At 47.0% G+C, this 21,864-nt stretch overlaps 1 protein-coding gene across 1 annotated transcript in view; it reads left to right on the top strand.

Moving 5' to 3' along the window:
• Positions 1-21,014: 21,014 nt before the first annotated feature.
• Positions 21,015-21,864, top strand: part of kdm4aa (lysine (K)-specific demethylase 4A, genome duplicate a) — a 57,328-nt gene continuing 56,478 nt past the window's right edge. The window contains exon 1 of the mRNA XM_078218746.1: positions 21,015-21,285. The gene's annotated coding sequence lies outside the window, so the exon portion shown is untranslated. The remainder of the gene's footprint in view (positions 21,286-21,864) is intronic.

Below are 21,864 nucleotides of genomic sequence, written 5' to 3'. Positions count from 1 at the left end.
TCTCTGCAGGTCAGACAGTATCCATGGAGAAAGGGTTAATGTTTCAGGTCAGTGACCTGTATTTAAGGACCGACCCATCAAGTGAAACTCCTGCATAATCTCTTTTTACACTATCCGGATTTTTTCTATTGGGGAAGGGGAGAGTTAGAAATTGTAGTTGTCCATAACTTAGTCCTAATCATTTGTTCAGCTGAAAAAGATGCTTTGTTGCATTAAGATCCTTTTGGTGCTACATGTTTAAAACTGTGTGTTACTGTGAGAATCAGAATGGTGACAGCACAGGAGGCTACTCACCCATTGTTCCCGTGTCTCCATGAACAACTGCGCCAGTTCCACTCCCCTGCATGTTCCCCATAGATTTGCAATTCTTTATCTCTTCAGATAATTATCCAACTGCCTTTTGAATCTGCTCCACCAAACTCTCAGGCAGAGAATTCCAGATACTAACCATTCTTCTTCGTTTTTGCTCTCTTGCCTGAAATTGGTGTCCTCTTGATCTCTTCCAACAATGGGAAGAGCTTTTCCCCACCTGCTTGATCAAGCCACTCAGGATTATGGATACCTCTATTGAATCTATTCTCAACTTCTCCAAGAACAGAGCAGCTTCTCCAGTCTACCTTTGTATCTGAAATTCCTCATCCTTGGATCCATTCTCGTCAGTCTTGCTTGCTTTCACAGGATGTTCAGAATTGGACACAATGACTTAATTTTTCCCATCCTGCCTGCAGCGGACTGTGTGGCAAGCGGGAGCACAGAATCTAGCGGCAGGCAGAAAGTTGGAAGCTGCCGATGTAAAAACAGTTTCAAATTCTCCCCATGGGAGTTCCCCTGATGGTGCGTCAGTTAACTGGCTGCCTAGTGGCGTGAGCACCATTTGCATTCAGTTAAATTTCATGAATGCTCATTACAATAGCTGCTCGTTGGATTCTCTTCGCGGCTTCCAATCTTGTGTCATGCCACCAGGAAATGATGTCAGCCTCGAGCCTGTTTGGAGATGAATGGGTGCTCAAGTCAGACCTTAGTTTGTTTGTGACTTTGAGGTGAGTGCAACACACAAAGCCTCCCTGCCGTAGTGCTACATAGGAGTTGTTGAGCGCCACTGTGCTGGAGCTGCAGGGTTGGTCTCCTGTTTTTAGCTAACATTGTCCACAAGGACACCAATGTGCTGTGGTGACCATGCAGGTCTCCACTTTCAGACGCTGGAGATTGCAGGGGTCGTCTTTGGCTGACACCGTTGTCCAAAAGGACACCACTGCAATGCCATACTCAGACAGAACTCCATTTTCACAAATGAGAATTGTGACCAGGAATGGGGGTGTGAGAGGAGAGTGGGGACGATGAACACCAGGGGGGCAATTCGGAGGCAAGGCTGTGCAAGGGCTGAGAGTGGGCAATGGGCAAACATCAGGGGAGCATTGGAAAGTGAAGGCTGAGAGATGGGGAAGGGAGAACATCAGGGGGACAATGGGGAGTGAAGGGTGGTCACGAGGAGGACTGTGCAAGGGCTGAGAGAGGGGAAAGGGGGCACAATGGAAGGCAGAGGGGCAAGAAGGACGAGTAACAATGGAAAGCAGAGGGTAGGCTGAAGGATGGGAAGCTGAAACACTGACAAACAAGGGGGTCAAAGTGATACCATGTTTTTGACTGGAAGGTGATGCACACAAACTCGGGAATAGGAGGGAGAAGAGGTTTAGTGTGGCACTAAAGTGTTGCACGGACTATAAGGGGGGTGGGGGGGGGGCGGGCGATGTGGAAAGGAGTCACATTACAGGCCACAGAAGGACACTAGGTGTACTGGCTGCAGGCTCTCAGTCAAAAAGGGGCCAACCACGTCCCAGAGTTCCTCTGACTGACCTCCAGATGTCAGAGCAGCTGTCAAGAAGGTTGTCATATAAACAGCAAGAGGTTCCATTCAATCAATGTTCAACTGGCCTGTGATAACCGAAAGCACATTCCGTAGCTGTGTGCCCGATTCCGTGGGAACGTACATGGTACAACACTTCCAGGTGCCATGGCTACTCCAGTGTCCACCTTTAAAGGTGGATCTTCAGAGACTATGGATACCAACTCTAGACGTGAGTGTTAAAGCTGGAGAAGAGCCATCACACTGCAGCTGAGGAACATATGCCTGCCATGAGTTAACTCGAACTGCAATCAAGCATGCCATTGGTCACCGAGACATAAGATTCCATTGCCTGGACCAACTAAGGATGCATTGCAGTATGCCCCAATGAGGATTCCCCCTTAATCATCACGTGCTCTGTTCTTCCTTTCATTTGGAGGATTTCAATCCTAATCTGATGAGGAGGGGCAGAACAGGCAAGTCAGGATGTTCAGCCCCCTGCACAGAAGGCAAGAGCCACTGAGAAATGCACAAGGGAGGCTTGTGAGATTCCAGTTCACAGCTTCCATCAACCATGATATCCTTGAAGTACCTGCCCAATTAAAACTCCACCCCACATTGGCAATGACATCTCCTTCCACTTATTACTCACCACCACATCACACCCAACATCTCCTTGCACCTTGCCCCATCTGAGGAGATAGGCACACCAATGAAGATGAAAACTTTCCACCTGACAAGGCGGGGATAACGAGCATTTATCATTAGCGTTAGAAAATTGTTCACTCATGTCCTTTAGAGTTGGGGCAGCAGGAAAGAGTGAGACCGGGAGTAGAGTGATAAAGCAGCTATTCCACCAGGAGCCAGTCAGAGTCTGGTTAACAGGAGATATAAGAATGTGTGCGATAGATGATGGTGTATCACTGACTTTAGTCAGTCATGTGTCAAGATGAGAAAGAGGTTGGAACACCATGCCTCGGATCTATGTGCCTACACTGTAAATGTAGTATTAATAAATAAGTGCTAAGCGGATACCAGAGTATGACTACTGTCTGTCTACTGACCAAGTTCTATGCTGGGAGTCCACAGATAAAAGGACCATCTCAGAACAGCCCACATTTGGAAAACAAATAACAGGAAAGCAGGTAAGTTATTGGTTGGGGGCAGAGAGGAACCCAGACCTGCATGGGAGCAGCTAAAATCAGAAGCCTTCAGGACCTTACTATGCTTGAAAAAATAATCAAACCCGTACATCACAGAAAAAGTAGTTTATTAGTTGGTGACTAAGTGCTGTTCAAGAGTGTCTATAGATAGCTGAAAATTTGAAAAACATTTTAAAAATTAAAGCAAAAAGTTAAAAGTTTATTTAGGCTTACATTAACACTGCAATGAAGTTACTGTGAAAGTCCCCTATTATAAATGAAATAACCCCTAAGTAGCAACCTTCTAATTAAGAGACACCAGCAGAAGGGCAGTAAGAAGCTGGGGTTGTTTCTTGGTAAGGGTTATTGTATTATTAAGGATTAAAGTAGTATGTTAAATGGTGGTGAAGAAAGAAAAATCATTAAGAAAGTAAGTAATTAGTTAATTGAAAAACAGAGGAAAGAAGCACAAAATGTGACTGAAGGGAGCGGTGAGTGGAACACAGGCAGAGTTGGACGTATCAACAATAAAATGTGATGTTGGCTCGGGAAGGAGCTAAACTGGCGAGTAGCTAGTGAGAAATTCTACTCTCTAATCTCTGGTTTTTAATAAATAGTCTGTAAAATTAAAGCATGGCAGGGCAACTTGGCCACATGTAATGTGCATCCTACAACATGTGGGAAGTCATGGATACTTCTCGTGGCCTCAATGACCACATGTGCAAGAGGTCACCAGCTGTTCAACTTCTAGGTTTCAGCACTCAAGTGGTGGCTGGAGTCGCTGTGTGGCTTCCACAAGATCTATGCAGATAGCACCTTTATGGAGGTGTCGCATCACAGGTTAAGAAAATGCAGGCAAAGAGGGAATGCATGACCATCCGATACTCTAGAAGTATCAGGCAGGTGATGTAGGAGTCCCCTGAGCTCATCTTGTTCACTGAAGTTTGCAATTTTGGATACTGGTGAGGGCGATGGTTCCTCAATGGAGTGCAGCCAGAGTCAAGTCCACAGCATCACAGGCGGCTAAGATGCACACAGAAGGAGAGGAAGAAGTATAGAAGAGCAATAGTGGTGGAGGATTCAATAGGGGAATGGACAAGCATTTCTGTGGCTGTGGATGTGATTCCAGAATGGTATGTTGCCTCCCTGGTGCCAGGGTTAAGAATGTCACTGAGTGACTGCCAGACATTCTTATGGAGGAGGGTGAACAGCCAGAGGTCGTGGTCCACATTGATACCAACAAAGGTAGAAAGAGGGATGAGCTGCTGTTAGTAATATGGAAAAAGATTAAAAAGCAGGACTTCAAAGGCAGGAATCTCAGGATTGCTCCCAGTGCCATGTGCTAGTCAGTACAGAAATAGGAATAAAGAGCCTGTACAGGCTGGAGAGATGGTGCAGGAGGGAGGGCTTTAGATTTCTGAGGCACTGAGGCTCGTTCTGGGGCAGTTGGGACCTGAACAAGGAGGATGAGTTACACCTCAGCAGGACCAGTACCTGGAGCAGGATATCCTGCTGAGGATATCCTCATGGGGAAATTAGCTAGTGCTGTTGGGGAGGGTTTAAACTAGCCTGGCAAGGGTATGGAAACCTAAGGTGGAGTTCAGATGGGAAACAAAACTAGTAATGGTAGGAAGACCAGTATAAGGGAATTGGAAAGCAATAGAAACAAGTTCTATTGATTCTTGAACAGATTAAGAGAGGTGGGAGAGAGAAAACGGGGAAGTACAGACCAGTTAGCCTTCACATCAATGGTAGGAAAATTGTAAGAATCTTGTCTTTGTTCTTTCATGGGACATGGGCATCACTCGCTAGGCCAACATTTATTCTCGATCCCTTGAGGATGTGGTAGTGAGCTGCCGCCTTGAACCACTGCAGACCATCAAGTATAGGTACACCCACAATGCTGTTAGGAAAGAAGTTCCAGGATTTTGACCCAGTGACACTAAAAGAATGGCGATATAGTCCCAGGTCAGGATAATGTGTGACTCTCGTTAGAGAGAAGAAGGTTAAGAGGTGACTTAATAGAGGCACACAAGATGATCAGAGGATTAGATGGGGTGGATAGTGAGAGCCTTTTTCCTCGGATGGTGTTGGTTAGCACGAGGGGACATAGCTTTAAATTGAGGGGTGAGAGATATAGGACAGATGTTGGAGGTAGGTTCTTTACTCAGAGAGTAGTAAGGGTGTGGAATGCCCTGCCTGCAGCAGTGGTGGACTCGTCAACGTTGAGAGCGTTCAAGTGGTTATTGGATAAACATATGGATGATATTGGAATAGTGTAGATTAGAGGGGCTTTAGATTGGTACCACTGGTCGGCGCAACATCGAGGGCCGAAGGGCCTGTACTGCGCTGTAATGTTCTATCTCCTATGAAGGAGAACTTGCAGCCAGTGGTGTTCCCGTGCAGCTGCTGCCCTTGTCCTTCTAGGTGATAAAGGTTGTGGGTTTGGAAATTGTTATCGTAGGAGCTTTAGTGAGTTGCTGTAGTGCATCTTGTAGATGGCACACACTGCTGCCATTGTGCATCGGTGATGAGGGAGTGAATGTTGAAGGTGCTGGATGGGTGCGAATCACTTGGGCTGCTTTTTCCTGGATGGTGTTGAGCATCTTCAGTGTTGTTGGACTTGCTCCCATCCAGACAAATGGTGAGTATTCCATCACACTCCTGAATTTTGCCACCTAGATGGTGGACAAGCTTTGGTAAGTCAGGAGATGAATTAGAAAGGGAAATCCCCAATTTTAAAACAATGCCCCCAGTTCTGGACTCCTCACATGAGAAAACATCCTTTCCACGTTGACCTTATCAACTATTCAGGATCTTATAGATTTCAATCAAGTCACCCCTCACTCCTTGAAACTTCAGCAGAAACAAGCCCAGTCTATCTAACCTTTCCTCATAAGACAGTCTGCTCATTCCAGGTATCAATCTCGTAAACCTCCTTTGAAATGCTTCCAATGATCTCTAATGGAGACCAAAACTGCGTATTTGAGATGCGGTCCCGCCAATGCACTGGGTGTCTAAAACCACCATGCCAAGGAATAACAGCAGAGGCCCTATAGCAGCAGCAATGGAACCAACATGCCACCATTAAAAATCATTTCTTCATCTCAGATCCCACAGCCCACACACTCAGCCTTCAAAAACATAATTCCAACAAAACTCATCTCCAACTCCGTGGCCTAAGGCTCTGCTCCTCCTTCTGCAACTGGATTCTTGACTTCCTAACCTACAGACTGCAATCAGTAAGGATTGGCAACAACACCTCCTCCATGATTATCCTCAATGCTGGAGCCCTGCAAGGCTGTGTACTCAGTCACTTACTATATTCTCATACACTTGTGACTGTGGCCAGATTCTGCTCCAACTTCATTTTCAAGTTTGCTGATGACACGACTGTATTGGGTCGAATCTCAAACAACAAGACGGAATACAGGAAAGAGAGAGAGAATTTGGTGAATTGGTGCGACGACCATAATCTCTCTCAATATCAGTAAAACAAAGGAGATTGTCATCGATTCCAGGAAACATAGTGGAGGACATGCCCCTGTCTGCATCAATGGTGGTGAAGTGGAGATGGTCGAGAGTTTCCAGGTGTTCAGATCACCAACAATCTGTCCTGGTCCCTCCACGCCGACACCATAGTTAAGATAAGTCACCAACGCCTCTGCTTTGTCAAGAGACTAAAGAATTTCGGCATGTCTGCAATGACTATCTAATTTTTACAAATGCACTATAGAAAGCATTCTTTCTGGTTGTATCACAACTTGGTACAGCTCCTGCTTTGACCAAGACAGTAAGAAACTACAAAGGGTTGAGAACATAGCCCAGTCTATCGTGCAAACCAGCCTCCCATCCATTGATTCCGTCTACACGTCCCACTACGTGGGAAAGCAGCCAGCATAATCAAGGACCCCACACACCCCGGCTATGCTCTCTTCCACCTTCCTTCGGGAAAAAAATACAAAAGTCTGAGATCATGTACTAACAGATTCAAGAACAGTTTTATCCCTGCTGCCATCAGACTTTTGAATGGACCTATCATATATTAAGCTGATCTTTCTCTTCACCCTACCTGTATATTCTGTACCCTATCCTTTTCCTTTTCTTCATGTACTTTATGAACGGTATGTTTCGTCAATATAGCGCACAAGAAACAATACTTTTCACTGTATCCCAGTACGTGACAATAAATCAAATCAAATTTAGCTACAATGCCTTCACTCCCCTCATCTATGTCATTGTTGTAAAAGGTTGAGACTCCCTTGGGACTCCACTCATCACGTCATGATAATCGAAAAAGGACCCATTGTGCATACTCTCTGTTTTCTCCCAGTCAGCCAATCTTCTATCTATTGTAAAATGTTATTGCCTACACCTGGGCTTCTATTTCCTGCAATAACCTTTGCTGTGGCAACTTATCAAATGCCTTCTGGAAACCCAAGTACAATATGTCTACAGGGTCCCCATTATCCACAGCACATGTTACTCCTTCAAAGAACTCCAATAAATTAGTTAAACATGATTTCCCTTTCACAAAACAATGCTATACTCTTCCCAATTACCTTGAGCTTTTCTAAGTGTCCAGCTATAACCTCCTTAATTATCTATTCTAACACCTTCCCCATGACAAATGCCAAGCTAACTGGCCTATAGTTTCCTGTTTCCTGCTTCCCTTCCTTCTTGAGGGATTATATTTGCTACTTTCCAGTCTGTTGGAATCTTTCCAGAATCTAGCAAATTTTGGAAATTAACACAAATGCATCTGCTACCTCATTAATCATCTCTTTTAAGCCCCCAGGATGAAGTCCATCTGTACCCAGAGACTTGTCAGGCCGCAGCTCCATCAGTTTGCTTAGCACCACTTCCCTAGTGATTGTAATTTCCCCAAGGTACCCCCCCCCCCCCCCCCCACCACCCCCCGGCTCTTGATTTAAAGTTATTACTGGAATGTTTTTCTCTGTACTGAAGCCAGAAGTAAATTATTTGTTCAATTCTGTCACCAGTTACTTATTATCTACTATTAACTCCTCATTCTCACTGTCTGGAGGACCAACCCCACTTTCCTATTCAAGTACCTGTAAAATCTCTTACTATCCATCTTTACTTTTCTGGCTAGTTTCTTCTCATATTCTAATTTCTTTCTCCTGATTTAACCTTTTTTTTCATTCTCTGCCGTTTTTTATATTCTGACCAATCAGCTGATCTGCCATTCGTTTTTTGCAGTTATATGTTTTTTTTCCTTAAATTTGATGCTTTCCTGAGCTTCTTTAGTTCAACATGGATAATGGGTCCGCCCCTTAGAAAATGTCTTTATAGTAGGGATATCCTTATTCTGAATAATCAAAAATATCCCCTTAAATATCTGCCACTGCTTCTCTATTGATATATCCTCCAGCCTGTGTATCCAGTTCATTTCAGCCAGCTCAGTTTTCATGCCCACATAGTTGCCTTTATTTAAATTTAAAAACCTAGTTTTGGACCCATTCTTCTCCCTTTTAAAGTGTATGCAAAATTTAACCACATTATGCTCGCTGCTACCAAGGGGTGCCTCGCTCTAAGGTCATTAATTAATCCTGTCACATTACACAATACCATGTCTAACATACCCTGCTCTCTGGTTGGTTTCAGAACATGCTGCTCTAAGAAACTGTCTCAAAAACATTCGGTGAACTACTCTTCCAGTCTATTATTATCAATCTGATTTTTCCAGTTTATAGGTAAATTAAAATCACCTATGATTATTGCCATCCCTTTATCACAAGCACCCAATATTTGTTCGTGTTTACTTTGTCCTACACTGATTATTATTAGAGGGGAAGAAGTCTCACAACACCAGGTTAAAGTCCAACAGGTTTATTTGGTAGCAAAAGCCACTAGCTTTCGGAGCGCTGCCCCTTCGTCAGGTGAGTGGGAGTTCTAACTCCCACTCACCTGATTAAGCGGCAGCACTCTGAAAGCTAGTGGCTTTTGCTACCAAATAAACCTGTTGGACTTTAACCTGGTGTTGTGAGACTTCTTACTGTGTTTATCCCAGTCCAACGCCGGCATCTCCACATCATTATTATTAGAGGGCCAGTATACCACTCCTTCTGGTGACTTATTTCCCCTCCTATTCCTCGTCTCCACCTAAACAGATTCTACAACCTGGTCTAGTGAACCAAGGTTATCTCTAATTATTACACCAATGATGGCCTTAATTAAGTGTTACCCCTCCACCTTTACCCAGCTATTCTTCTTCGATGTCAATATTCAGGATCCAGTTCTGCAGCGGCATCTCTAGAATGGCTAACAGATCATGCTTATTTACTTCAATCTGTGTTATTAATTAATTTACTTGTTATTAATTCTAGGCGCATTCAATACAGAATGTTTAGTCTTGACTTTTTGTTATCTTTGTGACATTGAGTCATCACTTTCGATGCATTCTTAGGTTTTATCTCTCTGTCCCTTCCTTTTCTGACCCTATTTCCCATTTTACTATTTTGCTCTCTTGCCTTAACTCTACCCTTTGATTTGTTACATCCACCCTCGCTTGATCCCTCATTCTCCTTGTTTAGTTTCCAGTTATCTCTACTCCTCTAGTTATATGGCTCACTATAACATTGATCCCAGCACGATCCAGTTGTAGACCATACAGTCCCCACCTTACTCTGAACTGGTGCCAGTGCCCCACGAACCGGAACCCATTTCTCTCACACCAGTCTCCAAGTCACGCATTCAGTCCCCTAATATTATGTGCCCAATACCAATTTGCACATGGCTCAGGTAAGCTGTGGAAAAGGTGTATCACAGGGATCAATGCTGGGACCTCAACTGTTAAACCAAAAAAAATTCACTGTGAGGACGGCAAGCAAGGCAAAAGTGAGTTGAGATTATTTTATCCTTTTAAATGTAAAAGGGCAGTATGGCAGTGGTATGCTCCTCTTGCCAGATGTGGGAAATTAGGGAGCAATCTAGTCTGCCTGACAACTAGTCAGAAGTGTGTCCAGCTGCAGGTCCTCACAGACCGCATTGTTTGGTTGGAACAGCAGCTGGACGCACTGCGGAGCATACAGGGGTCAGAGAATGTGATAGACAATGGTTACAGGAATGTTGTCACACCACAGGTTGTTAGATAGATCAGTGTCTATCAGGAGATAGGCAGGTAGTGCAGGAGTCTCCTGTGGCTATTCCCCTTTCAAACACGTATACTGTTTTGGAAACTGTTGAGGGAGATAGCCTCTCGGGAAAATACCAGCAGCAGCCAGGCCTGTGACACCACACCTGGTTCTGCTGTAGAGCAGGGTCGGGCAAAGAGCAAGTGAGCAGTAGTAATAGGGGACTCGCGAGTTAAAGGCACAGACAGGTGTTTCTGTGGCTTCGATCGAGACTCCAGGATGGTGTGTTGCCTCCCTGTGCCAGGGTCAAAGACATCTCTAAATGGTTGCAGGACATTCTGAAGGGGGAGGTTGAGCAACCAGAGGTTGTTGTACACATTGGTACCAACAACATAGGTAGGAAGTGTGAATATAGAGAGTTAGGCAGAAGGCTAAAGTGCAGGACCTCGAAGGTAGTAATTTCTGGACTACTATCAGTGCCATGTGATAGTGAGAGTAGGAGTGAGAAGATTAGGCTGATGAATGCGTGGCTTGAGAGCTGGTGCAGGGAGTAAGGATTTCGATTTGTGGATCATTGGGATCTCTTCTGGGACAGGGGTGACCTGTTCAAGAGGGATGGGTTACACCTGAACTGAAGGGGACTAATATCCTGGCAGAGAGATTTGCTAGAGCCACTCGGGAGGGTTTAAACTAGTTTGGTAGGAGGGTGGAACCCAAAGCCGTAGGGAGACAGAAGAGAGGGTTGAGGACAGCACGGAAATTAAAGAGAGCGCATTAAATAGTAATCCTAGTACTAGACAAGCCAGACAAAAGCAGAGCAGAGAGCAAAGGAAGTCCAGATTAAACTGCATTTATTTTACGTGAGAGGCCTGATGGGCAAGACAGCTTAACTCAGGGCATGGATGGGTACATGGGACTGGGATAATATAGCTATTACTGAAACATGGCCGAAGGAGGGACAGGACTGGCAGCTCAATCTTCCAGGGTACAGATGCTATAGGAAAGATAGAACAGGATGTAAGAGAGGAGGGGGAGTTGCGTTTTTGTTTAGGGAGAACATCATGGCAGTACTGAGAGGGGATATTTCTGAGGGTTCGTCCACTGAGTCTATGTAGGTAGAACTGGGAAATAAGGGGGAGATCACTTTGATAGGATTATACTATCGGCCCCGAAATAGTCAGTGGGAAATTGAGGAGCAAATATGCAAGGACATTACAGTTAGCGCCAAGAAAAATAGGATGGTGATAGTAGGGGATTTTAACTATCCCAAAATTGACTGGGACAGCCATAGTATTAAGGGCTTGGATGGCGAGGAATTTGTTGAGTGTATTCCGGAGGAAATTTTCATTCAGTGTGTGGATGGCCCAACCAGAGAGGGGGCAAAACTTGACCTCCTCTTGGGAAATAAGGAAGGGCAGGTGACAGAAGTGTTAGTGAGGGATCACTTTGAGACAAGTGATCATAATTCCATTAGTTTTGAGATAGCTATGGAGAATGATAAGTCTGGCCCAAAAGTTAAAATTCTAAATTGGGGCAAGGCCAATTTTGATGGTATTAGACAGGAACTTTCAAAAGTTGATTGGGAGAATCTGTTGGCAGGCAAAGGGATGGCTGATAAGTGTGAGGCTTTCAAAAGTGTGTTAACCATGGTTCAGGGTAAGCACATACATTTTAGAGCGAAGGGCAAGGCTGGTAGAAGTAGGGAACCCTGGATGATTCAGGATGATCAACAATCTATGTGCAGATCCACAAGAGATGGATGAGATCCTAAATGAATATTTCTCACTAGTATTTACTGTTGAGAAAGACATGGATGTTAGGGAACTTGGGAAAATAAATAGTGATGTCTTAAGGAGTGTACATATTACAGAGAAGGAGGTGTTGGAAGTCTTAAAGCGCATCAACGTAGATAAATCGCCAGGACCCGATTAAATGTATCCCAGGATATTGTGGAAGGCTAGGGAGGAAATTGCAGGTCCCCTGGCAGAGATATTTGAATCATTGACAACCACAGGTGAGGTAACTGAAGATTGAGGGTGGCAAATGTTGTGCCTTTGTTTAAGAAGGGCTGCAAGAAAAAGCCTGGGAATTACAGGCCGGTGGGCCTAACATCCGTAGTGGATACAAAACAGAAAATGTTGGAAAATCTCAGCAGGTCTGGCAGCATCTTTGGGGACAGAATAGAGCCAACATTCCGAGTCTAGATGACCCTTCATCAGAGGGCTCTGACGAAGGGTCATCTAGACTTGAAACATTGGCTCTATTCTTTCCCCACAGATGCTGTCGGATCTGCTGAGATTTTCCGGCATTTTCTGTTTTTGTTTCATATTCCAGCATCCACAGGATTTAGCTTTAATCTGTAGTGTCTGCAGTGTTGGAAGATATTCTGAGAGACAGGAACCACAGGCATTTAGAGATACAAGGACTGATTAGGGCCAGTCAGCATGGCTTTGTGACTGGGAAATCATGTCTCATGAATTTGAGATTTTTGAAGGCGTAACCAAGAAGGTAGATGAGGGCAGTGCAGTTGATGTTGTCTACATGGACTTTAGCAAAGCCTTTGACAAGGTACCGCATGGTAGGTTATTGCATAAGGTTAAACCTCACAGGATCCAGAGTGAAGTAGCCAATTGGATACAAAATTGGCTTGACGGCAGAAAGTGGTTGTGGAGAGTTGTTTTTCAAATTGGAGGCCTGTGACCAGCGGTGTGCCTTAGGGATCAGTGCTGGGTCCATTGTTATTTGTCATTTATATCAATGATTTGAAGGAGAATTTAGGAGGCCTGGTTAATAAATTTGCAGATGACACCAAGATTGGTGGAATAATTATCAGTTATCTAGAATTGCAACGGGATCTTGATCAATTGGGCCAGTGGGCTGATGAATGGCAGATAGAGTTTAATTTAGATACATGCAAGGTGATTCATTTTGGTAGATCGAACCAGGGCAGGACTTAGTTAATGGTAGGGTGTTGGGGAGAGTTATAGAATAAAGAGATCTAGGGGTGCAGGTTCATAGCTTCTCAAAAGTTGAGTCACAGGTGGACAGAGCGGTGAAGAAGGCATTGGGCATGTTTGGTTTCATAACATAAAAACTAGGAGCAGGAGTAGGCCATCTGGGCCGTTGAGCCTGCTCCGCCATTCAATAAGAACATGGCTGATCTTTTCGTGGACTCAGCTCCACTTACCCGCCCGCTCACCATAACCCTTAATTCTTTTCCTGTTCATTGGTCAGAACATTGAATACAGGAATTGGGATATCTTTTTTGAAGTTGTATAACACATTGGTAAGGCCACACTTGGAATACTGTGTACAGTTCTGGTCACCCTATTATAGAAAGGATATCATTAAACTAGAAAGAGTGCAGAAAAGATTTACTAGGATGCTACCAGGACTTGATTGTTTGAGTTATAAGGAGAGGCTGGATGGACTGGACTTTTTCCCTGGAGCATAAGGGCAGCATGGGTCGAGGAGTTCGTTTCCATGCTGTAAACCTCTAGGTGCTTGATGGCTGGTAGACACTATGGGCCAAAAGGTCTCTTTCCGGGCTGTGAAACTCTCTGGATTCTCTGACTCTTCCAGCTACAAAAACCTTCTTCCATCCCACCTTTTCCCTCTGCGTGGGGCTGGATGCTGTTACTTGCTCTGTTAAAGGCGCTATATAGATGCAGGTTGGCGATCTGTGGAATCAAGCGACAGAGTAACTGAAATGAATGGGTGTTGGTATCAAAGTGTAAAGCCTAACCATCTTTATTATTCTGCATTTTAGGCAAACACTGAAAGCGGGATTGTAAATGCTCCAGCCAGGCAGTGCAGCTCCTCCCCGGGGCTCGGGCTCCTCCCCGGGGCTCCAGGTCCTCCCCCCACCGGGGCTCGGGCTCCTCCCCCGGGGCTCGGGCGGCAGCTCCTCCCCCGGGGCTCGGGCGGCTCCTCCCCCTCGGGGTCGGGGATGTGCAGATCGGCACGCGGCCCATGGAAGCCGCAATCCGCGAGCTGATTGGATAAAAGCCACCACATGCCGCTCCTGATTGGTGGAAATCCGGTGAGGCGGGGTCATCCCAGCTCGCTGATTGGCTGAGGCCGGTCAGCCCCGCTCGCTGATTGGCCGATGTCCAACGAGGGGTCATTGGTCGGTCGGCGCAAAAGGAGCTGATTGGTTGAGGACAGAGTGAGGCCTGTGGCGGCCATCGGGCGGTTGGCTGCCACAGGCGGGATTCCGAGAGGCGGCGGCGGGGATCAAACCGGGAGATCCGGAAAAAACCGGGAGATCCCGGCGAAATGTTACCCGGTGCTAACGGACTAATTGCTGATTGGTCACTGCCGGAGAAGTGATGATTGATTGGCTGCGCACAGACCAATGGGGTGCGGAGCTACAGGGCCAATGCTGATTGGTCAGCCCGGGGGAGGGGGCAGGTCCTGGAATTCTCATTGTCTTTACTATGGAGAGCGAAGATCAAAACAGCCAATCAGAGCCCAGCCTGAGAGACCCCCAACCCAACCCCCAGACCCACCCGCCATCCCACCCAAACCCAATCCCCATCCACCCAACCTCACCCCAGACACCAATCCCACCCCCAGACCCACACACCAACCCCACCCTTCAGACCCAACCCCAGACACTAAGCCCACCCCCCAGACCCACCCTCACCCCCCCAGACACCAACCCCACCCCCCAGACCCAACCCCAGACCCACCAGCCATCCCACCCAAACCCAATCCCCATCCACCCAACCTCACTCCAGACACCCAAACCCCAGACACCAACCCCATCCCCCAGACATTAACCCCCAGACACTAACCCCACCCCCCCAGACCCACCCTCACCCCTCCAGTCACGAACCCCACCCCCCAGACACTAACCCCACCCCCCAGACACTAACCCCACCCCCCAGACCCACCCTCACCCCCTAGACACCAACCCCACCCCCAGACCCACCCGCCATCCCACCCAAACCCAATCCCCATCCACCCAACCTCATCCCCCAACCACAAACTTCATTCCCCATCCCCAAACAGCAGCCTGATTCCCAGACCAATCCCCCATTCTTCATCCACCACTCCCCAACAACAAACTCCATTGCCGACTCTCGATTCCTCAGCCACATTCCCCAGACACCAGCTCCATTCCCCAAACACCATTTTCATCCACCTTCCAACCACAGTCTCATATTGATCAGACCACACAACTGTGCCAATGCTGATTTCTACCTTCATCCTTGCCTCAACTCACTCACTGCTGAAACCCTCCTTCCTGCCTTTACATTTCACCTGAGCCCCTTCAGCCTGGTCAGGCATTCAATAAGATCTTGACTGACTTGATTGTAACCACAATCCCACATTCCTGAGGGCAGCACGGTGGCACAGTGGTTAGCACTGCTGCCTCAAAGCTCCAGGGACCCAGGTTCAATTACAGTGGAGTCTGCGCATTCTCCCCGTGTCTGCGTGGGTTTCCTCCGGGTGCTCTGGTTTCCTCCCACAGTCCAAAGATGTGCAGGTTAGGTGGATTGGCCATGCTGAATTGTCCCTTAATGTTAGGGGGATTAGCAGAATAAATAATATGAGGTTACGGGGATAGGGCCTGGGTGGGATTGTTCTCAGTGCAGGCTCAATGGGACGAATGGCCTCCTTTTGCACAGTAGGGATTCTATGATTCCTGCCGAACCCCGATAACCTTTCACAACGAAAACAAAAATCTCAGCAAGTCTGACAGTATCTGTGGAGAGAGAATAGAGCTAACATTTTGAGTCAGGATGATACTTTGTCAGAGCTTTTAGCTTTTACTCAATAACCTTTATTCCCCTTGCTTATCAAGAATGTGTCTACTTCTGCTTTAAAGATATAGTCAAAGACACTGCTTCGATCACCTTTTGAGGAAGAGACTTCCAAAGTCTCACACGACCCTCAGAATTCTTTTCCACCTCCTCTCTGTCTTAAATGGTCAACCCCTTATTTTTAATGGTTTTTAGTCCCAGATTCTCCCACAAGAGTTTCCCAAAGGTGTGTAGGTTAGGGGTGTTGCAAAGTCGGGTAGAGTAATTGTAGAATGATGTTTTAAAAATTGTAAAATGCTAGCAAGAAAGCATTGCAGGGTCCCTTTAAAAGGTGGAGCTTTTTCTGTGCTTAGAAAGTTAAAACAAAAGTAAATACATAGAGTGCCCAGACTGAAATATTTGTATTGGAAGGCCAATTTTTTGAATTCAGCCAATCAATTTGAATTAGGCACTTAGATGACAAGAACCTATTAAATTTAAATGTGATGGTGCTGACAACCTCGGACCAATCACATTGTTGGATATTGATATGTCATCACAGGTATAAAAGAAGGGTGGCAATGGGACAAAAGCAGAGAGCATCTGCCATCTGCCAGAGTAATAGCTTAGTTCAGCTCTCAGCTCCAGAGCGGGAGAGAGAGAGCAACTGCCACCTGCCACAGCTTATAGATTTTAGCTCAAAACCTCATCTAGATAGCAAAGAAGATAGAAGAATCAGCAGAGAAGGCCCAGAATATTCTGGAAGACCAAACCTGGTTGTAATTTAGAGAGTGACTAAAATTCTGTTTTTTTAGTTGATAAGTGGGAATTGTATTTATCTGAACAGCATTCCATTAGAATCGTGTTTTATTCGGTTTGTTAATAGTTTAGTTAACTTGTTCACTATTAGATAAATAAATTGTTACTTGTTGACTTTAGAGAGAGTGTTAGGGAGTCATTTTGATTTAACCACTAAAAGTTGCTGAGGAGCAGATCGTATTACTTCACACACTTTTATAGATTACAAGTTGAGGTACTCCTCTTTGAGTGGTTAGGTGTTAGATCTCAGAGGGGGGATCCACCTTTGCTTCATTACAGGGGGATTAATGGGGTAAATATATGGGGTTACGGCAGTAGGGCCTGAGTGAGATGGTCTGTCAGAGAGTCGGTGCAGACAGTGTGGAGCGAATGGCTTCCTTCAGCACTGTAGGGTTTCTATGATTTCTGTAAACATCCTTTTTACATCCACCCAGTCATTTCCCCTCACGATCATATATGTTTCAATTAAGTTGCCTCTTACTCTTCGAAACTCCAGCCTAGCCTGTCCTTTCCTCACGACCAATGACTCCTCAAGAGCATCTTCTGGTTTTATTTTAGATTTTCAGCACCAGGAGTATTTTGACTTCACCCAAAACTCTGCTGCCTGTGTCTTAATTCGTGCCAAGTCCCATTCAGTTATCACCTGTGCTCACCTTTGCTGGCACCTGGACAAACCCTTGTTTTCAAATCCCTCCTTGGCCTTTCCTATCCCTAATCTCCTCCAGCCTCACAATCCTCCAAGATATTGGGGAACAAGTGGCAGAATGGATTACTAGTTGGCTTTAAGTCAGATACCAGAGCGAGGGAGTACATATAGGTCGTTATTGAGGGTAGCAGAAGACGGGAAATGGTGTTCCATGAGGATCAGCGCTGAGACCACTGTTGTTCATAATTTACATTAACAATTTGTACCTTGGGATGAAAAATATAATTTCCAAATTTGAGAATGACTCCCAATTGCAGGGCAGGTTGAATGGACAAATAATTGGCAAATTACTTGCAACAGAAATAAACATGAGGTAGTACATTTTGATAGGAAGAACAGGAAGTCACTTATTATTAAAAGTTGCAAGTCTAGTTGGGATACAGGAACAAGATTGTCTTGGAGGATAAATATACCAATCATTGAGAGTTGCACCACCATTTAGCAAGGCCACGAAGAAAGCAAATCAAACAGTAAGCTTTATTTCTATGTGGATAGAATTGAAAAGTTGAAAAGTTATTATCAGAAATTCTGCTAAGTCTGTGTCAAACTTTGGCTAGACCACAAACAGTCCTGGTTGCCAAAAATACAAAAGTCATAGAAGAGGATGCAGAGAAGAAGAATTATAAGCATGATACCTGAAATGTATGGGTACACATATGAGGAATGGATTGACAGTCTGGGACTCTAAGAAGGCTGAGTGGTGACCCAATAAAGATCTTTAAAAGTTTTAATAGAGTGGATAGAGTGAAATTTTCTTTCTGTGGGGAAGCACGTAACCAGAGGCAATCAGTGTAAGATCACCAATCACACCAATAAATTGAACAGGGAATTCAGAAGAAACTTCGCTCAGTGGTAGGAATGTGATGCTTGCGACCATAAGTAGTGGTTAGTGATTGGTACAGCACAGATGCATTTAAGGATAAGCTAGGCAAGCATAGAATCCCTACTGTGTAGAGGAGGCCATTCGGCTCATCGAAACTGCACCGACTCTCTGATGAGTATGGTATCCAGGCCCTATCTCCTGAATGTGATGAGGAAATGATTTGATTTATTATTGTCACATGTATTAACATACAGTGAAAAGTATTGTCTCTCGCGCACTATACAGACAAAGCATACCGTTCATAGAGAAGGAAAGGAGAGAGTGCAGAATGTAGTGTTACAGTTATAGCGAGGGTGTCGAGAAAGATCAACTTAATGTGAGGTAGGTCCATTCAGAAGTCTGATGGCAGCAGGGAAGAAGCTGTTCTTGAGTCGGTTGGTATGTGACCTCAGACTTTTGTATCTTTTTACCAACAAAAGAAGGTGGAAGAGAGAATGTCCGGGGTGCATGGAGTCCTTAATTATGCTGCTGCGTTGCCAAGGCAGCAGGAAGTGTAGACAGAGTCAATGGATAGGAGACTGGTTTGCATGATGGATTGGGCTACATTCACAACGTTTTGTAGTTCCTTGTGGCCTTGGGCAGAACTGGAGCCATACCAAGCTGTGATACAACCATAAAGAATACTTTCTATGGTGCATCTGTAAATATGAATAACAGGTTATGATAATAGATTTAGATGAGGAAAGATGTTTGAATGGACAAAATATTGTCAGCATAGACAGTGTCATATCTCCAATATGTAACCAAAATGTGGCGTTGGACTGGGGTGGGCACAGTCGGAAGTCTCACAACACCAAGTTAAAACCCAACAGGTTTAGTTGAACATAGAACATTACAGCGCAGTACAGGCCCTTCGGCCCTCTATGTTGTGCCGACCAGTGAAACCAATCTAAAGCCCATCTAACCTACACTATTCCAATATCATCCATATGTTTATCCAATGACCATTTAAATGCCCTTAATGTTGGCGAGTCCACTACTGCTGCAGGCAGGGCATTCCACGCCCTTACTACTCTCTGAGTGAAGAACCTACCTCTGACATCTGTCCTATATCTGTCACATTTGGTAGCACAAGCTTTCGGAGTGCTGCTCCTTCATCAGGTGAGTCACCTGATGAAGGAGCAGGTGATGAAGGAGTCACTCGCCTGATGAAGGAGCAGCGCTCCGAAAGCTTGTGCGCTCACAGCGCATTGGCCAATCAGCCTGTCACTCACAGCCCATTGGCCAATCAGCCTGTCGCTCACAGCCCATTGGCAAATCAGCCTGTCGCTCACAGCCCATTGGCCAATCAGCCTGTCGCTGATTGAGTCACCTGATGAAGGAGCAGGTGATGAAGGAGTCACTCGCCTGATGAAGGAGCAGCACTCTGGAAGTTTGTAATACCAAATAAACCTGTTGGACTTTAACCTGGTGTTGTGAGATTTCTTACTGTGAGTACTGCTGCCTCACGGTGCCAGGCACCCGGTTTCGAGTCCAGATGATCCTTTGTCAAAGCTTTGCCAAAGTGAGACCCTAAGCTCTGGAATTGCTTCACTTAACCACTATGTCTCGCCTTCCAACTTCAAGACACTTATCTGATTGACCAAGGTTTTATCCCTCTGTTTGCGTCTCAGTTTCTTGAGTAACTTGAGTTTGTGTCTCTGTATGCCTTGTTTATGATGTGGAGATGCCGGCGTTGGACTGGGGTAAACACAGTAAGAAGTTTAACAACACCAGGTTAAAGTCCAACAGGTTTATTACTTGGCATTTGCTACCAAATAAACCTGTTGGACTTTAACCTGGTGTTGTTAAACTTCTTACTGCCTTGTTTATGAGCAGATATCCACTCCATCTGACTAAGGAGCAACGCTCCAAAAGCTAATGGCATTTGCTACCAAATAGACCCGTTGGATTTTAACCTGGTGTTGTTAAAACTCTTACTGTGTTCACCCCAGTCCAACACCGGCATCTCCACATCATCTCGGTTTCTCCTCAGAGCTTGTTTCACAGCAGCTGCTGATTGGGGGTGGGGTGGGAGGGTGACATCCGCTGATTGGTTGGTAGCGGAAAACCAAGCGCTGATTGGCTGTTACTGGGGAATCGAGCTGGTGTTGATTGGCTCCTGTCGGACCGGCCTAGTTCTGATTGGCTGGTAGTGGTATTCCACTGACCTGATTCGCTGGAATCGGGGAGCGGGACTCTGATTGGCTGGAGTTGGTTGGAAAGGGGCGGGTGGAAATGTCATCTTTTGAACAGATGCCGACAGGAGGCGCCGCTCGGGAGTGAGGGGGACTCCCGCACAGAGCCTGAGGCGCACAGCCGGTCCCGCACAGAGCGTGTGGGGGGGGGGGGACAGCCAATGGGCTGTGAGCGACAGGCTGATTGGCCAATGGGCTTTGAGTGGCAGGCTGATATGGCAATGGGCTGAGAGCGACAGGCTGATTGGCCAATGGGCTGTGAGCGACAGGCTGATTGGCCAATGGACTGTGAGCGACAGGCTGATTGGCCAACGGGCTGTGAGCGACAGGCTGATTGGCCAATGGGCTGTGAGCGACAGGCTGATTGGCCAATGGGCTGTGAGCGACAGGCTGATTGGCCAATGGGCTGTGAGCGACAGGCTGATTGGCCAATGGACTGTGAGCGACAGGCTGATTGGCCAATGGGCTGTGAGCGACAGGCTGATTGGCCAATGGGCTGTGAGCGACAGGCTGATTGGCCAATGGGATGGACGGAGCGGCCTTGTTGTGAGGTGCTGTGCACCGGGCTGTCCAATAGGAGAGACGGGGCCAGGGGGCGGGGCCGGGGGGGTTCGGTTGAGGCGCACGGTCGGCTGCTGGCTCCGAGTCCGGGCCGAGGGTGCGGTACAGGGCAGGCCTGGGCTGTTCCCCTGGACACTGTCGCCAATTCCCGGGGAGAGAGTGAGGGAGGCGCCGGCCGGGCCCAGGTGACAGCTTTCGTCAAACAATGGAGAGCGCGCGGGCCCCCTCCCCCTCCCCGCTCCCTCTTCCCCCAGCGGCCACAAAGGGAATTAGGGCAGCGATTTAAAGAGCAACCTGCCCGGAGGCAGCTTCCCCCAGCCTGGGCCCGGAGCCGGCCGCCCGCCGAGCCGGTACTGGCTGCGGGTCGAGCGGCGGAGGGAAGCTGGAAGCGGAGGGGGTACAAACCGAGAGTGGGTGGAAAGTGAAAACGAAAGCGGCTGCGGGGGAGCAAGAGAGCGGCCCGGAGACAAAGGGAGAAGCAATTGGCCCCTTCCCGGGGTCAGGGTTCTCTCTTCCCCCCCCCCTTTCCCGGGGTCAGGGTTCTCTCTCCCCCCCCCCCCCCCCCTTTCCCGGGGTCAGGGTTCCCCCCCCCCCCACCTTTCCCGGGGTCAGGGTTCTCCCCCCCCACCTTTCCCGGGGTCAGGGTTCTCCCCCCCCCCCCTTTCCCGGGGTCAGGGTTCTCCCCCCTCCCCCCCCTTTCCCGGGGTCAGGGTTCTCCCCCCCCCCCCTTTCCCGGGGTCAGGGTTCTCCCCCCCCCCCTTTCCCGGGGTCAGGGTTCTCCCCCCCCCCCTTTCCCGGGGTCAGGGTTCTCCCCCCCCCCCCCCCCCCCCCCTTTCCCGGGGTCAGGGTTCTCCCCCCCCCCCCCCCCCACCCCTTTCCCGGGGTC

This window comes from Mustelus asterias, chromosome 8 (assembly GCF_964213995.1).
Source record: "Mustelus asterias chromosome 8, sMusAst1.hap1.1, whole genome shotgun sequence".
In the NCBI taxonomy this organism is placed as follows: domain Eukaryota; kingdom Metazoa; phylum Chordata; class Chondrichthyes; order Carcharhiniformes; family Triakidae; genus Mustelus; species Mustelus asterias.
This window is presented reverse-complemented; position numbering and strand designations above follow the sequence as displayed.